Raw genomic sequence first — 16,701 nt, 5'->3', positions numbered from 1 at the left:
GCCTGGGTATAAGCCCCCCTGTTTCTTTTGGACTTTCCCTAACCTAGCCTGTTAGACAAAGGCTGATTGTCTAAGACATTCACAATCCGCTGAGCTCATCTTGTTTTTTCCCTAAATCTTACAATGACTTTTGCCAATTATGATTTTCACAGACTTAATAGTGGTTCCATACATAGGAGTTGCACGTAGATCACATACGTTAAACATACAGATGTTTCCTTACTAAGAGTGGGAGAGAGGCCTTCGCTTCCTGGTCCTGTCAAACTGATATACGTTCTTATTCTTCTTCTTAAGCATCCTGTTCTTTTAGAAAACGACAGGCATTTGGAATATGGGACAGAGCATACAGGCCTTTTCTCAGACACACTTGATAATTAGCTATTTGATTAATACTATACTGTAAGCAAAACATAAAGTGATTAATATTAGAAGTTTAATTAATACTTTAAGACTGGTCAAATTATATATGGATTATGATAAGCTGCTTGATCAATACTGTAATGTAAACAATATATGAAGGGATTAAAATGTAAATCTCAACAACCATTAAGACTGGATTAAACTTTCGCGAATGGCGCGCGACTCCGCACGCGTTTATACATGATGCGTCACATTATTTGTGTTGTCCGCTCCCTGTGGTCGAAGATAAATGCTTACAAGAAGCGCTGCGAATTGCGTCAACTGATGCAAGTTACGAACTACCGTCCAGGGGTGAGTTTCCCAAAACGTTCTTAGCGCCAAGTACTTCTTAACCTCGTACGTAAGAACGTTTTGGGAAACTCACCCCAGAAAGACAATGTCGAAGAAAATCCAGCAGCTGTATGATGAGGAAATAATTAAAACAGGTTATTGTGAAGAGTGCCACAAATGTGGCTCTGACTGGGGATCACTGGACCTCTGTTAGCAACAAGAATGATCTTGGTGTGACAGCTCATATTATAGATGATGAATCTATAGATGATGAAGATCCAGTCATTTGCTTTGAGCATGCAGAAGACCACTTCTAGGCACTATGGAGATGCCTGTGGCAGAGGCCTGGGAAATTAAAGAAAGTCTACCATCTAAAATGGTATTAAAAACATCTTCTGATTTACTTCAATTCTTCCAATATCCTGAGCAAAACTCCCTAAATTAAACAACATTTTTTGTCAGAATTTCCAATGTTCTGAACTGTTTTCTGCACACTACACATATATTGGTCTTCGTAGTAGACTGGTGGAAAAATAAACAAGATGTTGAAGTTTATGATTATGTTCATTGATTCATTCATCATTCAAACTTAAATGAATATTTCTCATGTTAAATACTGAAATGCGATTAAAATGCGATTAATTTCGATTAATTAATTACAAAGCTTCCGATTAATTCGATTAATTTTTTTGATCGCGTCCCACCCCTAATATATATATATATATACAGTCATACCCCTGTCAAATTTTGACTTAAATTTACTTTTATTTAACCAGAAATTATATTTTTGACTGGAAATCTCCCAGGAGATAATACGATGATGTACAAGAGGCATCATTGTGGGGAAAAAAAATTCTCAGCTTTTATTCACATTTGAACAAAAAGTAGCATGTCCAAAATTATTCAGACCCTTCTCAATAATTAATAGAAAAGCCTTTATTTACAGCAATCAAACGCTTCCTGTAATTGCTGACCAGCTTTTTGCATGTCTCCACTGGTATTTTTGTCCATTCATCTTTAGTGATGAGCTCCAACTCTTTGGAGGTTGGAGGGTCTCCTTGCCATCACCCTGATCTTTAGCTCCCTCCACAGATTTGTTGGTATGGGAGGAGTGAGTAGTTACAGGCTGCAGTGTGCCTGTAATCAGGCATGTGATAAGGGCACCATGGGGTCCTTGCAGCAATAGCGTGGCTAAGCTAAGCAGCACAACGGGACGACAGGGTTGGAGCGTGAGCTCGACTTTACGGAGTGTTCGCTGTTGTAAGGTACGGTGCATTTTTACTCATGTATTCTGCTTTTAAATGTGAGACTAGTGTCCAGTACTAAGTGTTTAGTCCTGCTCTTATATCGAGGGAGAGGCCCAGACGAGGCGCCTCCTGGTGCAGTACTATTGTGGGAGCAGAACTGAGTCATTAGTAGTTTTGACGGGGTTAAAGCAGGTATGTTTCACTTGTATACGGAGTTTTATGGGTTGGGGATTTAGTTAAGCTACATAACTGGAGTGCAACCTTTAGCTTTGCTCTCTAACCACCTGTGCCTTTTAGTTTGCTTAGCTAGCCCCTGTAGCTTCTTGGCCTTAGGCGCTAACCACCTACAGCTTCTATCTTTGGCTGGTATATAATGCTTAGTTATTGCTGCTGCTCCTTTATAAGTTTAGTTTAGACTTGATAAAGACGAGGTTTGGTTCAGAGCGCCGATTTTGGATTAAGAAAATGTTAATGTTGTGGATATTACAACTTGTGTTTGTTTCCCATCATTTTTGTCCCATGAGCCTGATATCATGTTAACCCTTTGAGTTGGTATGTTTTGATAGCTTGCCAACCTTGATGATGATGTTTGCTTCATCTCCTGTCCGTTTATGTGTCCTAAACATGACGGGTAAACAAAAAAAAGTATCGTTTCAACAACGTACAGACAGCAGGTCCAACCACCACTGCTGTGTGCCATTCTGCACAGCATCGACAAGGTGTAATTCCTACCTGAGCTTCCACACCTTTCCAAAGGACTCAGAACTGCAGAAACAATGGGTGGTTAAGATCAGGAGAGATCATTTTATCGTCACGAGTACTTCCCGAGTGTGTTTGCGACATTTTATCGCTGCTGATCTGCTCGAACCTCCCACTCCTGCTGGACGACGACGACTGCGACCTGGAGCTTTTCCTGTGCTATTTCAATGGAATAACTATACTATTCCAACTCCATGATCTGGAGTATGGGAAAGAACAGAGCGTCCACCCAACACTGATCTAACAGAGATGCAGACTGACCATGATGATGATGACCCCTTACCGTGTCATGAACATGACTACTGCGTCAGTAATGAGCCTGCTGCGCTTGATCTCTCCCTCAATGAAAATGAAGAGCTACGCGAGGAGATATCAAGGCTCCGAAAACAAATCGAAGACTTAACTGTCCGCAGCAAGTTCTGTTTGGAGCGGTTTTCTGCCTCTGATGACGACATACGATTCTTTACCAGGTAAATACAAAATATGGCAGGACACAGTATACGGATGGGCCTTCTCTGGTGTCTGAAATACATTGTGAATGAAATAGCGATTATATAACTTTATATATAACTTTTATATTCCACAGATTTGCAAACCATGCCCACCTGATGGGCTTTTGGAAGCAAATAGAGCCAGCCACCCACATCATCATACGGGTTACAAGCGCACGGACTGTTGAGAAGACTGATCAGGTCCCTCACTCTGCCAGTACAACGGTAAATGTTTTCCTGTTGTCCATACAAAGCATGTTATGTCATCATTTTCAAATTAATCTTTACATCAAAAGAAGTTTTGATAGTCATAATGTAATATGACAATAGGATAATGTATTTTTTCCCCAGGTTCTTCAAGCAATTGATGAGATTTTTCTCTTCATGTACTACCCGTCATTGGGACTGATGCAAAAGGATTTGGCCCATAGATTTAGAATCCATCGGTCAACTGTTAGTCGTATTAACACCTGGGCCAACTTCCTTTATACTGTATTGGGAGCTGTTTATGTTTGGTTAGATGTGGACACTGTGAAAACTCACCTCCCAGATGTGTTTCAGGACTACGCTGACACTCAAATAATTTTAGATTCCACAGAACTGAGATGTCAAACTCCAAATTCCCTTCTCCTTCAGAGTGAAGTGTTTTCCACTTATAAATCACACTGTACATTCAAATGGTTGCTTGGGATAGCCCCTCATGGCGCAGTGACCTTTGTGTCTTCTCTTTATCAAGGTGCTATCAGTGATAGAGATCTTAAAGCAGTCTGGCATTGTGGCCCTCCTTGACCCATCTATGGCCATCATGGTGGACAAGGGTTTCCTTGTTGAAGACTGCGTTCCATGCAAAGTCCACATACCCACGTTTCTGTCAAAGAGAGCTCAACTGTCTAGGTCAGAGATCAGAACGTCACAGTCCATTGCAAGACTGAGAGTCCATGTTGAGCGTGTGATTCGCAGAGTCAAAGAACATAAAATATTCAGCACAGTGATCCCCCTTTCAATCACAGGGAGCATAAACCAAATTTTTACTGTTGCCTGTCTTTTGGTGAATTATCAAAATGGCCCCTTGGTAAAAGCCTGGGCAAACAATGGCTAATCTCAATCCAGAATTAGACAGATGATGTAATGTGAATTACGGCGATTTATTTATTTTTTTCTCTAACCTTAAAATGATCCCTTTAAGGTCAGGGGTCGGCAACCCGCGGCTCCGGAGCCGCATGCAGCTCTTTGATCCCTCTGATGCGGCTCAGCTTTTGAATAAAATTAATGAGTATTTAATTACCGTATATTATTTTTGAGACTTAAAAAAATGTTCGGGTGGAATTTCACAAATGTCCGGTATTTAGTTTCGGTTCGCTTGAGTGACATGTCATCGTCACTGAAATAAATTTCCAATTATTTTTGCTTTTGTGGCTCCGAGTCAAAAAGGTTGCCGACCCCTGCTTTAGGTCATGCTAGTCTGTAAATATTGGCTGCAATGTTAAGGTACAGTGCAATATGATTAATTGTATAAAATGCTTTCCCTTTTATATGTAAAATTGACAACACAATACAACATTATGTATTTCTTAACTTTTACTGTATTTGTAAAAAATGAAACAAATACAATAGTAATACAATTGACAGAATAAATTGAAATTGTTTTAATTGTTCATGAGTTCATGTCTTCATTATGATTTTCTATTGCTTGGGCATAGAGAGGTATTTTGGCATGTAAGTGTTAAAGAAAAACATGTCACACCTCCTTTTCACCTCTTCTAATACACTGCTATCTCTGTAAACTCGCTGCATAAAGATATCATCATGGGCACAGATAACTAAATCACACCACTGCATACCAGTAATCAATAACTGGAACTGGATTTGCCAATAATAACAATGGCTCTCCTTCATTTTGTGTAGGCCTTGTGCCACTTTGAGGAATTTGCAGTCTACATAGCTTTGTGCATTTGGGCACTTGATTTCAACAAGCCCAAATGATGGACGCTCAAGTGGGTCATATACAAGTCCATCAGGTGATGCACCCAGCCAAGAGGCATCTGGATGAATCACTAGCCCACACTTGGTTAAGTTCAAGTTTTTCAGAACTGCACAGTCCTTTAAGGCCTCTGTTTCCATTTCAAGTCCCCTCTTCACATGTGCTGTTTGTCGTGTCCCTCGGATTATCCTTTCTGCAGCACCTGGACCTCTAACGTGGCTCACCTCTCTGAAATGTGAGGCAGTTACTCTTTCTCTCCTAAGTGAATGCCACTCAGGTGTAGCACTTTTGGATCTTGGTGCCTCTTCAATAAGGTGTGACTGTGACAAGGCCACAAAAGGTGTTGGAAAATGCTTGAAATTGTAACTTCATTTCACAACAAATATCTGTCTGACTGAACAGTTATTTTGTGTTAACAAATACGAGCATCTTGCAATTCCAGGATGAAACATGAGAGAACGTGAAGACGTTACGATTGGGTGTTTTGAAAATAAACAACCATTAAATAATGTGATGATAAAGCGAATAATTTCAAGTACATGTATAAATATTTAACTTATCCCAACAAACATGCGACGTCAGAAAGACGTTAAAATCAAGTCTGTATCACGTCGGTCAGTCCAGACCCTTTTTTGCATGTCTGGTGGACGTTCAAAATCTGACAGTGTGACTAGGACCTTAACCTTTTAACTTAACATGAACGTCTATGACGAGTTTTCTATCTGAACGTTTGACTAGGACCTTTATTGGATGTCAGGACGTGCAAAAACTGCAACTGAACGGCAGTAATAGACGTTTAAAAAAGACGTCGCTAAAACTTTCATTCTGGCTTTTCAGTGGACGTCTTTTGAACATCTGACAAAGTGTCTTTGCTCGTGCTGGGAAATATTGAAATGGACCTTGAAAGTGACATACAAGTGTTTGAATTCCACAAGGTGTATGAACCCTGCAAACATGACTTTGTTCATCGCGCTGAAGCGCGGCGCACGCGAGGTCGTGCACCTCTCGAATTTTGTAACTTCGCACGCGCCGCGCCTCAGCGCAATGAACAAAGTCATGTTTGCAGGGTTCAATTCAAGCGCTTGTACCAATATTTCCCAGCACGTTAAACTTAATTAAGTTAAATATTTATACATATACTCGAAATGATTCGAAATATTGCGCTTTTAATCACATTATTTAATGGTTGTTTATTTTCAAAACGCCCAATCTTAACGTCTTCACGTTCTCTCATGTTTCATCCTGGAATTACAAGAGGCTCGTATTTGTTAACGTAATACATGAAAACTGTTCAGTCAGACAGATATTTGTTGTGAAATGAAGTAGTTACAATTTCAACATTTTCAAGTACTTTAGCCTAAATTGCAGCACTTTTCAAACCTGAAACACAAAGCAGCATTAAAATTCGTCAGGTAAGTGTTCATTCCCCTGTTTTGAGGGGTGTTTCTTTTATACTACCACATATAGTTTCGGACAACACTGCAAAGCGGAAAGTATAAAGCCTCCACCGCTCGCGGAGGTTCGCACGAGGTGCGCGCGGAGTCGAGCGCTATGGTCACTCAACCAGGCTTTAGCGCCCTTCGTTGAAATGTTCCAAAAGCACCGCTTGCAAACGGGCTTGTTCAAGTCCTTCAGTTTTCCATCTGTATCTGCTTCGAATCCAACAGCACTGCGTTTGCTTAAGCTGCCATATTAGCATTACAAACTGTCCTGTGCATTACGGCAGCTTGGGTGGGTCAAACGAAAGCGCATTTTATGTAAAAAGAATCGATACTTAAGGGAAACGAGTATTGTACCGTTTCAGAATGTTCAGTATTGATACGTATCGATATATCAATTTTTTTGACAACACTAATCTGAAGTACAACAAAGCTAAATTAAATTTTGAAGAGAACAGATCAGATCGTCTTATCAGATGATCAAAAGCATATATATTTTTAACCACACACTGTAATCTGCCTATTAAATTTGGTACTACATACCTAACTCCACTGGCTGTAGTAGCACCTGGTTTTGGCTTTAGGACAACCATGGCATCCACGGGTCCAGGCTTCACCCCCTATTAATTTAAAAGATGGTGTTAGTAAAGTGACTGTGATACATTAACTAACATTAAATAATGAAATAAGACAAACCATTGTTGGTGGTTTATGCCACTTCTGTTCTGTCTGTGTGCATGAAAGGACAGGAGGGACGACAGACATGCCAGATTCAGAATAATGAGCAGTCTGGAAAAGCAATGCAACCAAGTGGTTGCAGATTCCCCTGTTAATGAGCACAACTGGCATTGAATCATGTAATGTCATCTGAAATACACAAGAGGCAAAATTTAGTATCTTGAAAAGAAGACAGCAATGTCAATAGGCGCAATATCTGTCCCATCATGTTGTTAGTGGTGAATGTCACTTGTCTATTGTCTCATGTAATGTTTGTGCTGTTTTGCATCACTCTTAAAACACTTGGCTATACTGTCTTTCTATTCTACAGTGTTGTGCATGTTTCAATCTACTAGTTCAGTGAGCAACTATAAACTAAATATATTTTAGATTTAAACTTCATTTTCACTCCAGATGAAATGCTTACACATAGGAGTGAAACAGGCCTACTTATATTTATATTATTTTGTTGTTTCCACCACCAACAACAGAACAGTGCAGGTTTTACTTCAACTGCTTCTTGAAGAGTGTTATCAGAATATGTTAATAGGTGTAAGTGTTGCAGCCATATGTTAATAAAGAAGTTAAGATGAAAGATTTGAAAGACAGATTGACAGATTTTAGAAAATGCAGTTTGAAGAATAGCTGAGGTGGACTATATTCTGCTTTTGAGTCATAGATGTAGATAACAATAGCTCGAACTGTAAAATAAACTCCCATTTGTTTACTATAGGCAAAATAGACTGCTAATGATTCCCACTCAGCTACTCTGCATTTGGCTACCATTGTAAGCTTTGAAAACCAATGCCTATGGTTATCACAGCTTACGTGAAGTAAGAGCAAGGATAAAAGATTGAACTTGTGTTGAACTCACTTTTGAACTTGTTCAACAGAACTTTGAACGTGACACTGAACAGAACTCGTGTCATTTTAACCAGTCCTACTCTCAGCTGGTGTGGCGTATCTGTTTTCTTCATAGATCTGTAGCAGTGAGCCCTCACTGTTATCTCGTTAGCCTTACTTTTGCCTGATACTTCCATCAGAAATACAAACATGTTTTAAAAAGGCATTTCTAGTACTAGGACAGGTTGGTTCGTTACTAAAAACAACATCACTTCATTAGACTGCCACCTCAGGCTAGCTAGCTAACTAGCGTCGGCCACTTACCTTCAAAATTGCAGAGGTAGGATGAAACGTAGAACTTGAAACCCTTTTCAAGTTGACTCTGTGTCGTTGTACTTGATGCTCTGACAATACGACGCACATCGTTGATGGTAAATTTCGGGAACTCCAACAGGCACCTTGTGAATTTAGACTCGGCCATGACATCGACACTTCCGCATACCAACCGGAAATACGGTACCATCCTGACACCAACGAGGAAGTGGTGCGTGCACCTAGGCCATTGTACCGGAAAAAGGTTAACTTCATGAAGCAGTGGACATTATCGCCATATGGTGGACAGTGAAAGCAGCGTCTTTTATTTATTCATTTTTAGCCTTTAACTCCATATTGTTTCATTAAAGTTTTTCACGTTTTGTCAATAAGTCAATAAAGGAAATCTGTTTGGTTTGTTGTGATTTGTTGTTTCTTATATATCTAGCTGGTTTGGGTTCTTATTTTTACACTTTTTAAAATTAATCACATTTTTTAATATGTATACGTATATCGTGAATGTTTATGTATGGATGTAAAAATAACAAAAGTGCTTGTGGAAAAACAAGTTTGATTTATTAGTGATTTTAGTGATTGTGGACATTAGCATCTTTGTTTTCAGTTTTTATTCAAAAAGAGGATTTGTTCCACTGTGCTGGGACACAATTTTTCAAGCCTCACACAGCACTGAGGAGACTGGTGTACATAAAAATTCCAGTGCAAGCTGATAGAGGTGGAGATAAACCGTGGAACTATTGGGTCAGTCAGGTATCTTTGAACCTCAACAGTAAATCCCACATTCCCTCACCTGAAAAAATAAACACACATGATGGTCAAAGAACAGGGGGCTGTTCCACGAAGCGAGCTTATGAAAGCGGCGCTTATTAGAGTGAGCCTCGCTTGAGTTAACCAAACAGTTCACTTCCGTCTAGTTCCGTTCCACTAACGAAATCCAGACGCAACCTGTTCCCGCTAATTCAAGCCAGGCTTTTGTAATCGGCGATCATGCGCGTGCACACAGTATTTACACAGCCTCACTAATCGATATTCGAAAAGGCAAGAAAATGTCGAAAGAGCTGAAGGAACGAGCAGCTTTTTTGCTTCTTCTGCTGAACATGAGCTACTTATACGTCTGTATGAGGAATATAAATACATTATTACGAAGAATGGCAACACGTCCTGTTTTCATAAAGTCAGAGAAGCTGTCTGGCAAAATATTGCAGACAGACTAAATGCGTGAGCATATAATTTAATCCATTCATTGGCATTTTAAAAGTGTTATAGTAAATTAATAATGTTATTTAATAATTTCCTGATTTAGAAGTAACATGAGCGGGGTTAAGAGAACGTGGCAGCAGGTCAAGGTGAAATATAAAAATATACTCCAGAATGGTAAGTACAGTTGATTAGTCCAATATGCAGGAAAAGGTAAAACACCATTTTAAATAACTGTATAAAATATTTTAGCAACCAGAAAGAAATTTCTGCCTGTTCAGAAAGGCCAGCTGTAAGTCGTGTGTGTCTATGTATCTGTCTGTTAATGTGCTGTGTGATCTCATGATTTGTGTTGTGTTTAAAGGAAATGGAAGAACAGAGAGAAGACCCTCAGACCTCCATGTCCAGAGCTCACACCTCTACAAGAGAACAAGTGAGTAGTAGTTATGCAGTTCAACATGAATAAATACTTCTCAATCTTGACTATACTTCTGTTAGGTCCTGATATGTACCCTGATATGTACTATTCTCTTGCAGGAGCGAGATGAGTTATTACTGTACACATTGTACTATTCTCTTACGGGAGCGTGATGAGTTGTTGCTGTGTGATTGTGCTGTTCTCCCGAGGGAGCGTGATGTGCTGTGGAATGTGTGTTGTGTTGTAATCTCTTTCAGGTGCGCCCGGGATGATGGGGTCACATGGTTCTGGGTGGTGCCTGACAAGTCAGTCCCAGTCCACAGCTACAAAAGGCTTCCTGGGGGTGAAGACGGCAGGAGAGAGTGGCAGGCTCTCCTCGTTTGATCTCCCTGTTTTGGGGATGACTTTGGATATATATACACATCTGCTAACCGTAATCGAGACTTGTTAGACTGCCCCTTGTTCTTGTGTGTGTGTGTGGTGGACTGTGTTTCTGTTTTTGCGTAGTTGTGTTTGTTATGTAGTGTTCTCTTTTATTTTCTTGGTTGTTGTTGTGTAAGTTTAAAAGAAGTCGCTTAGCACCAGGTAGTTTTCTTTTCCCGTTTTCAGCGTGGCCTACCTGAAGTCAGTGGTGCTAAGCCAATGCTTGTTACATCTTGCATTTTCTGCATTTTCATGTGGTCCAAATACATGTTATTGAACGTGTTGTCGGTTCCCCTTTATATTTCACTCCTCAATCACTCCAACATTAATTCGCTGTTACCGTCTGACCTAGACCGGGCGGTAACACTTCTGTCTTTGTAACGTATAGAACACGCTGAGAGGGATCCTGATGCGGAATAACACGATCTTTATTAGGATAACTCTGTGTAACTAGCCACACGATGAGCACAGTGACGTATGGCAGGTGCAGAGCAGTAGCGTGGGAGCGGTGGTCAGTGCGGTCCAGGGTCGAGAGGCGAGGGCAGAGTCCGGGAGGTATCCAGGGGTCAGACAGGAGAGTCCAACTGCACTCTTGGCATTACTCCTTTTTGCAGTATTGCCACCTTGTGCAAAACTGCACAGGCTGCTTTAATGTCACAGGCTCTCTCAGGGGTCACTCTGAGATGGCGCAAGCAGTTAAATCTGCTCTTTAACTGTCCAAATGCCATCTCAATGCATGCCCTTGTCTTTGAATGTGCACGATTGAACCTCCTCTCGGCATCTGTTGTAGAGTCTGCATATGGGGTAAGGAGAAAAGGTTGGCAGGGGTAACCCCTATCCCCAAGCAGTAAGCCAGGAAAAGCACCTACAATTATAAGGAGTAGAGTTAAACACTGAGGCCAAATCTGCACTATTTTGTGTGGTTGGAGTATTCTTACCTTCGGCAAACCTCTGTGCCAGTGAGGAGGCACGAAATATTGTGCACCGAGCCGGGCCATTTTGCTTCAATGTTGGAGAATAGAAATTGGCTGGTGCAAACCATCTAGAACAATGGCAAAAGTGACAAAGGGTGAAAGTTGTTCAAACCCATGGAGCGACATGCTTTACAATTTCTGTTGGGTGGGCAAAACTTGCATGTACCTGTACATTGATGCTGTGAAATGATTTTCAGTTCACATAGTCTGCCTCCATGGGTCCAGATGGAGCCTTTATCCTGATGTGAGTGCAGTCTATAGCACCAATGACATTTGGAAATCCTGGAGAATTCAATTTGTTTTGAATTGAATGAATTTTAGCATGAAATAGTTGATCAAGATGAATACAGAGCACTTCGGTAAGTGCTCTGGATAAGAGTCTCTTTTAAAGTCATATAAATTTAACTCCAAGTTACTGCTGTTCTGAAAAAGCTTCTTTTATGGGAAGGATGCCTCTGTGACCAGGGAATTTAATGAATATATTAAGGAAACGCTTAAGCGCAAGACAAACCTATCGAATTTCGCAGCAGACCGTCGCCTTACTAAGATGTTCTGCATACCCAACGCTGTACAGAAATGCGCCGCTGGCAAAGAAGTGCAAAGCGATACAGACTGTTTGGGGTTTGGTAAGAGCTCTACTACGTCTAGTGTTCTTCTCAATATATGGCCCCAGTAATTTACAAAGATATATAATACTGTGTCTTCTGAACCTGTAGTGCTCAAATAAGTAGTCATCCGGAAAGCCCAGTGGATCTGTCCTGTCCTGGAATGACCTTGGAGCTGGTAGCATGAATGCTCTGTGCACTATACACGCTCCCTCATCTACTGGATTTTCTACAAATGGGCATGCCATGGTCAATCAGCCTTCAGCCTTCACTGTTAGCTGTTCTTTTATAGCATACATTTTGGATTATTTGTATCACCTGTATGAAAATCTTGGTAAGGTAGTTGTCTGTATCAATTTCCTTTTTGCACCATTAAGTTAACCACACATTTACATTATTTATACTGAACATATGTGAATTGCGGAGTGATATGATTTGCTTGTAATTTGAACACAAAAGAGGAAGTGTGGGGATAAATATATACCTAAAAGTATCTTCACCTAAATTACTCAGTTATTATTAATACTCAGGTACAAAGAATTGTATTTTTGTGATATAGTGTTTATGCTAATGTATGTTTGTTGACCATAACTGCGATTAGACACTGTATTCCATTTTACACTGACCTGAATTTGTTAAGATTAAACCAATACATTAAAATGTGCAAAAACCTCGCTGATTAACAATGAATATGTACTCTGAAGATCGAAATATAAATTGCATTTGGAAATATAATTATTACATTTTGATAATAATGACCTGCAATCATTCCAAACTAATAATTACAGTACTCCATTAAATGTATAAAAATATATGATATGATATGCTACATCCACAGCAATTTAATGGATAGAATTGCAGCGGAACCTTGTTCCTCAATTTTGTTTCCCGGATGGCGAGACTGACATCACGCTGCTGAGCCAATAGAAGCGGTCCCGCTAAGCTAAGCTTCAACTCTAGCCTGGTACGGAGCAGGTTAGTTCAAACGTATATGTTGCTGTAGTAACTGAGCGAGGCTCAAGTCTAGCCTCTTTCGTGGAACCGAATTTGAGCAAAATGAGCCAGGCTTGTCTTAAAAAGCCCGGCTTACTGAGTTAGCTCGCTTCGTGGAATACCCCCCAGGTTAAGGGGTTTTGTAAAACATATTAACTTTTACCTCCCATTAGAATGGAAACAATACTTCCCCTTGGCCCACCGGGGAAATCCCCGGTAGTAATGTATGCCAGTCCGCCCCCGATACCTACAGTTGCATACATTTTACATACATTTATTATGCATAAAGCAGTTTTACCCTGCTGACTGTCAAAACCTATAGAGTTTTCTGTTGCCATCTGCACAAACGGCAGTCATGTTCGGGGTACAAGCAGAGTGAAGCATGTGAAGTTTTGTCACACTGAAACTTGCACAATGAGTACTCCATGGAGCTTCTCTGGAACATGTCTCCATGTATCTTCCCAATTAGCAAGGTTACAATTTAATAAGTTAAAATTAAAAGTCCTAAAGAACACCTAAATATGTATTAATCCACACTGGACTTACCCTTCCAAACTGCCAAGTCCTCCCATCCAACATCTGCAAAAACTTTGCCTTGCCTTGTATATATGTATATAATATATATTATATAGTATATATCATTTGTATATGTATATATTATATGTATATAATATATACTTATTTTATTTGAATCACTTGTATGATGCATGTAATGTTTAATTACAAATGTCTACATGCCATTTATTCTGGCCCTTACTTGCAGAAGTCCCTACAAGGTAAGATATACAGACAAACACTCTGAAAACAGTGATCACACTACAACACATAAAACATGCAACAGAAACAAAAACAAACAAACGTTTGACGTGACAGTGAACTCTTATTTTGATACACTCGTTGATGTTTTGAATAGGCGCCTCATCAGGATACCTAAGGGTCCTCGAGAACTCACAATATAAAACCACCATCTTGGCCTGTCTTGGCCACATTTCAATCTTTCTTCTGAGCAGGAAAGGGGCTCCTTGCAAGTAGCTGTTGAAGCGCTGCAGCAATTGGTAAGCATTTGTTTAGACGTTACCGGTTTTTCTATTCTATTCCGTAGTTGATGTTTGCCGTTGCTAAAAGCCGTATTGTCAGAGCCTTTTCGACGTGTGACACCTCTGGTACGTTGACAAATGCACAACAATTCTGTTAATTTGTCGTAGTAGTGACTGTTAAAGGTACTGTAATCTTTTAACACTGCAACTACCAGCATTTTCATACGACTCCTTCTAGCAGAGAGTGCCAAATGGCAGTGCTGGGGTCATTTGCATCCCATTAGGCCAGGCAGAGTTGAGCTCATGCTCCTTATGCAGGCCATATTCAATAGTATTTTCAGAATTTGCTGCAGGCCATATTCAATAGTATTTTCAGAATTTGCTGCAAGCCATATTCATTAGTATTTTCAGAATTTGCTGCAGGCTAATGAAAACTGCACTAATGGACATGATGGCCTAATGCAGAGGTGTCCAAACTCTGGCCCGCAGGCCAAATGTTTAGGCCATCCTTTGTTATGTACATGCAGCCACTACTTGGTAATGCTAAACGGGGGGATGGGTGATTGTGTGAACTATGTTGATACATTGACTCAGATGGAGAAGAAAAAAACCCTTTAAGAAAAAATCAGAACTTTAGCTATTTTTGACCAATCAGCATGTCTCCTTTTGCAGTGAGAACAATCCAAAATTAGTACAAAGGAGGCAGACTTGAGATGTTTTAGAATTATAGTTCAAATAATGTCGTTGTCAGTTTAATAATGGAGAGAGATGACTGCAGACATAGGAAACTTGTTAATAAAGTGCATAGACTTTAATAAACTGCACCAAAGTAAATGGCCTATCTGGCTACATGCTAAGTGAAATAAAATAGAATAAAGGTCTAATAAAAGCCATCCTTTATGTACATGCAGCCACTACTAGGTAATGCTAAACGGGGGGGGGGATGGGTGATTGTATGAACTGTGTTGATCCATTGACTCCGATGGAGAAGAAATGGTGAAATAAAATAGAATAAAGGTTTCTCACTCTAGTACTATATTACAATATTATAAATGTACAGAATGGAGGTAACTGAGATGGGTTCTATATATTTTTTTAATGTTGTTGCAGCCATTAGATCGAAATATGCCGGTACCAGGTAACAGTGAACAGGTATGGGTGTGATGGGTGGTAGTGTGAACTATTATGACTATTATGTATGTATCCACCTACATGTGGATAAAAATCCATGTTGCTATATTTCACTTACTCTCGACTTAGAAGCAAAGATGGCAAAGGTTTGCAGAACACAGCAGGCTTTGGACGTGGTCCTCAACCATGTCGACCCTTGTGACTCTGATGGAGGAGAAATAACTCTTGATCCGAGTAGTGACTCTGAAATCTCTTCTGGTAAGATTTCCTATTTTTGTTTGTCAGTTATGGGTGTTGTGTTTTTGGAAGAGACACTGCAAAAAGTACCATCTGGATAAGTTAAAATTACTCGAATATTATTCTATTTCAAGTAGTTGAGGGTTTATTGTATAAATTTATGTAGAAATATCTTTACCTATTGACATTTTTTCAAAAGATAAACTATTTAAATATATATATATATATGCCACGTATTGCTGTGTGAAAACAATCCTACATTACTTCCAAGGTGGCATACTTGAGATGTTTTGGAATTATAATTGGGGTTCACACACGTAGTGTGGGGAAACCTATTTTTGCAATTTAGGGTTCACACACATCTCAGGACTGTCACACTGTGCAGTTTTGAAACATTTGGCCACTAGGTGGCACTATTTGTGAATCATGCATAACTTTTCCAAATCTTTGCTTAGGAAAATGAAACTTGATTCTTTTGATTCCTTGCAGTCCACCTGACAACTTTGCAATTACAAGTCCTATTAAAAAAGGCGTAGTTTTGTCACATTCATCAATTGTTTGAAAATAGCACTTTTCGAACTAGTCCTAGGAATTTGATCCAATGATGGCAAGAGTGGCATGGGCATAATCTGTAGACACTGTAGGTAAACTATTTTTAAAAATTGTTGGATTTTTTTTATTTTCAGGTGGGTCCATTTTCCCATTATATCATTGAGGCCATATATGACCTATATTGCTATAATTCATATAAACATGTTGATCAACTCCCAATTTCAAAGCCTTTTATAGACAGGTCCTTCAGGTATGCCAAGTTTGGTTCAAATTGGCCTGTCGCTGCATTGTCCAAAAACCTAAGAAATCATAAAAACTCATGCTGCAATCCGGTTATGCAGAATACAGACAAATAAAGGGTCTTGTATGAGTCAGATCAATGAGATAAATAACTTTGCAATTAGATCTCATAACAAAAGGTGCACTGCTTGACCAGAAATGAACCTTTTATTTCACTAAAATGTCTTATTTCATTACTGTAATATCAGTATGGTATTACATGGGCTCCATTTACTTGCCAAATACTGGAACTGACTGAATAGTACATACATAAGACCCCACACACACACACACACACACTGCTGATCTCAGCATGTGATTTAGTTCTTTGATCTGACTCAATTTCCCAATACACATT

General features: G+C 39.7%; 2 long non-coding RNA genes across 2 annotated transcripts; both read left to right on the top strand.

Moving 5' to 3' along the window:
• The first annotated feature begins 1,670 nt into the window (after positions 1–1,670).
• Positions 1,671–4,842, top strand: LOC143523310 (uncharacterized). The gene is made up of 2 exons (XR_013133285.1): positions 1,671–3,412; positions 3,924–4,842. It is a non-coding gene; the product is annotated as an uncharacterized LOC143523310 (long non-coding RNA).
• Positions 4,843–8,750: 3,908 nt separating this feature from the next.
• Positions 8,751–10,818, top strand: LOC143523309 (uncharacterized). Its single transcript, XR_013133283.1, has 2 exons — positions 8,751–10,127; positions 10,370–10,818. It is a non-coding gene; the product is annotated as an uncharacterized LOC143523309 (long non-coding RNA).
• The last annotated feature ends 5,883 nt before the right edge of the window (positions 10,819–16,701 follow it).

This window comes from Brachyhypopomus gauderio, chromosome 9, assembly GCF_052324685.1.
Source record: "Brachyhypopomus gauderio isolate BG-103 chromosome 9, BGAUD_0.2, whole genome shotgun sequence".
Lineage (NCBI taxonomy): Eukaryota > Metazoa > Chordata > Actinopteri > Gymnotiformes > Hypopomidae > Brachyhypopomus > Brachyhypopomus gauderio.
Note: the sequence above shows the minus strand (reverse complement) of the source record. Positions and strands in the feature narration are given on the sequence as shown.